Here is a 3,716-nt window from a genome sequence, read left to right as displayed (position 1 = left end):
TAACTTATTTGTGATTTCAGTTATAACTTATAAGAATTCAATTTTGAATTTTAAAAATAATACAATTCGAAGAAAATGAATAAAACATAAATGGTAATTGGTAAGTATTTAGATTACTCAAAAATATAAAATATAAATACTTCATTTAATAAAATATGTTGAGTCGAGTGGATTGTTAATCATAATGAAAAATGAATTTATCTATTTTATGATACAGTAAACAATATTATATTTTAGCAAAATACGTATTATATAACTGAATATTATATATAATATTATAATGGTAAAAATTGGAAATGCGTGTATCCTATTGTATACGCATATAATGTATAAAACTATATCTACTACTACATAAATTTTGTTTTTTTTTTATTCAATATTCAAATGACATCTCGAGTATATTTTCCATTGATAATATTTTACGTATTTAAAGGTAACACAGGCTAAAGATCTATTTTATGCTAAAAGAAAAAAAGTTATTTTAGTCCTTGGATATATATTCAAACATTTAAAGTTGTTACATTCACATATATTGGTTCATTGGACAAATTATTTGATGTTTTGTGATGACCTCGTATAGCAATTTAATAAAATAACTACAATCCAAGTCGTGTCTAACGAAATATAATATAGGTAACCTTTGAGGTCTAACGGGTTACTGTACAACTCTGTATGCCGTTCAAGTATAAATACTATATAAGTAGTAAAAACTAATAAATAAATAATAAGAACACTTGAAATCTTTAATCTTTATTCTTTAATTGACAAGTATAGATATAATAGGATTATTATCATCTGAAAAAATTTTATCATTTAATAATTAAGTGGATAATATACTATATACAAATATAATGTATAGGTAGTGGATTAGCGTTTTAAAATATTGCTAGTTTCTACTATGTATAATGTATATACTATGAGGAGCGTCACCAGTGATTTTTAGTACGTACATTTTTAAAACCAATGATTTCATATTATATTTTGAAATACCTAAAACTATACATATCATTATATTAAATCGGTTAGAATAAAAAATGTTTTAAATATTTTAAAATATATTATATTCATTAGGTTTAAAATTAATGTCCAGTGTAATTCGACATAAAATTGAGTCGTAAAAGCCTATCATAATATTATTATAATTTATAATGTATCATGTTTTATTATTACTTTACCTAACCGAAACAAAATATTGCTTTGTTTTTGAGAATTCAGAGAAGGCGTTTATGAAGGTGGCCAGTATCGATAAAAAAATATCGATCGGCACTTTTTGCATATAAAGCTGTAATACAAGCAACTCGCGTTGAACGTATTCTTAGAACATGTGAAGTATAAATAGACTGGAAAGAGTTTTTTTCGCACATGGTTTGCATTCGAACATCGGAAGTTCAAAATATTGTATCCACTAATTCCACTATACCCGATACCGGAACATCGAGATAATTTATTCACATTTTACCTAATAGTTGGCGTACCTATGCATGGCTCAATGGTTGTTAAGATGTGGAGGTTCGGAGTTACGAAGTCAGGTTGTATGTTATTTATTTATATATAATTTATAAGCCGAACTACTATTAGATGTTTTATTTATAAGTTTATAACACTAATTGTCGGCAATTATCGTGGTACCTAATAACATATTATATTAAATAGTAAGGACGCGACTTGTGGACTACGATGGTTGAATTAAGCTGCAATAAGACGATTCGCCGAAATAGAACGTGTCGTCGTGCACGATATTATATTTTAACCTCCCTTATTCGCCTTCAAATCAAAATTATAAAATGCCGATAAGCCGTAAGCCCATAAGGTATATTTAAAATATAAAATCGATTTTATTAAAACCATTTATGTAGGTACTAATACCGCGATGATAAAATATTCAATATATTAAATTATTATAGGTATTTAATATACCTATCAGTAATAATAAGAATTCCGATACGGTATGAACGACAAACGGCTTCTTTTTCTAACTTTATCGATCACGTTTACTGCTGCTATTGCAATTTGCAGCTTGTATTGCGGTATTTAACGATTACACGATGACTTGAATAATTACTGAAAATTGAAATGTATACAGTAGTCGGCGAATAAATTGTAACATTTTAACGTAGCGGCTTAGGCATATTTTTTAGAAAAGTTAGGTAGCTATACCAACTTATTTACTTTCGTATCTAATACTACGGACTACGGTTGTACATTCACAGATTCTTACTATATCCAATCTCTGGTTTGAGTACCGGTTTTGTATATCAATTAAAATTTTAAAAATTGTTTTTAACTTTTTGCCGATTCGAAATAGGTACTTTAATTAAATCATATTATGGTATATTATCATTTATTGATGATAATTTATAATACTGACAATAATATTGTAAAGTGTATAACACTCTAAAATACTCTGCTGAAATTGAGATTAACGTCTTAACGGTTTAATACAGCATTGTTTTTGTAATACATAGCATGTTGATGTTATAGTTTATTGTTATTACGTATATGTTTACCATTAATACCATTTTAATAAAATTATTGAATTGATACGATGATACACAATATAATTGTAATGATATAAATGACGAGATATGTATAAGTAATAACTAATAAGTGGCTCAGAAAAAAATTTAACGTAGACATGGTGTTTTTTTTTTCTTCAAAATACTCGACCCTAATATTATTCGAAACTTGAACGAATGAAATCGTGATTTATAATGTTAAAAGCTTAATAGAAGTGTATTGTTTTTCTGTTTTTATTTCCTATCTGGAGATCCCTTGATATTGTACTTTGCTACTGCAGTTGTAATGACATTATAATATTATATAACGATAATATTGTCGAATATACTCGTTAAAATTTTTTAAATCGTATAAATCGCACACTCGCCACTCGTACAAAATATACATTGTACCGAGACCGCGTTCGTCGATAATAATAATAATAATAATAATTTTTATTATCGTTTCAATCTCTATACCATAATATTTTCTATATTATTACAGTCACCCGGGCGGCCAACGCGTTCGTTTCTCTCCTCGTCGCGCCGCTCGCACGGCAGCACACCTGACCTACACGTAATCGCCGCAAATACCACGTGTTACCACGGTGCGCGGCGTCGACGAGACGGTGTTGCCGCGTTCGGACGATATAAAATTATCAGTCGTCGTGGAAAAAAAAATCTAAACTCCGACAAAATAGCGCAAAATATCATTATTATTATTATTGTCGAACAGAGCACATTTTACCACTAATATTATTATTATATAGTTGTGGTTTTGGCGTTGTTCGTCGTTTTAGTGTCAATTTTTTATTCCCAGTCCGTCGTCCGAGTCCCAACGCCGCCGCCGCCGCCGCCGAGCCGGCGTCTACGCAGTGCGTAAGCGCCGGCGGGCAGACGGACCGGCCGGCCGGCAACCAGAAACTACGCAGCAGCGATTGCGCACGCACCGGTGCCCCCCCTCTCCGATCACACGTGATAGACGAAAAACCGAAAAAAAAAACAAGTCGTATAGAACCGTATCCGATGCGTATTATATAACAACAAATTTAAGTGTCTGTTCTGTATGGTGTACTATATACACACAGAAATCAGTATTTTTTTTTTTTTTTGGGCCCTCGGCTTGTGGTCTTGACGGAGGACGGGCGGAGGGTAGAGTGATCTCCTCTACGGCTCTACGGCTGAAAACGTAAACACTAATAATCATTAATAATCGTAAAA

The 3,716-nt window shown here is 30.9% G+C and overlaps 1 long non-coding RNA gene across 1 annotated transcript; it reads left to right on the top strand.

Annotated features, from left to right (window-relative positions):
• Positions 1 to 3,448, top strand: LOC126550177 (uncharacterized). Its single transcript, XR_007604217.1, has 4 exons — positions 1 to 100; positions 1,209 to 1,529; positions 1,654 to 1,810; positions 3,001 to 3,448. It is a non-coding gene; the product is annotated as an uncharacterized LOC126550177 (long non-coding RNA).
• The last annotated feature ends 268 nt before the right edge of the window (positions 3,449 to 3,716 follow it).

Source organism: Aphis gossypii, chromosome 2 (assembly GCF_020184175.1).
Source record: "Aphis gossypii isolate Hap1 chromosome 2, ASM2018417v2, whole genome shotgun sequence".
NCBI lineage: Eukaryota > Metazoa > Arthropoda > Insecta > Hemiptera > Aphididae > Aphis > Aphis gossypii.
The sequence above is the reverse complement of the archived record's forward strand: the minus strand, read 5'-3'. Positions and strand labels throughout refer to the sequence as shown.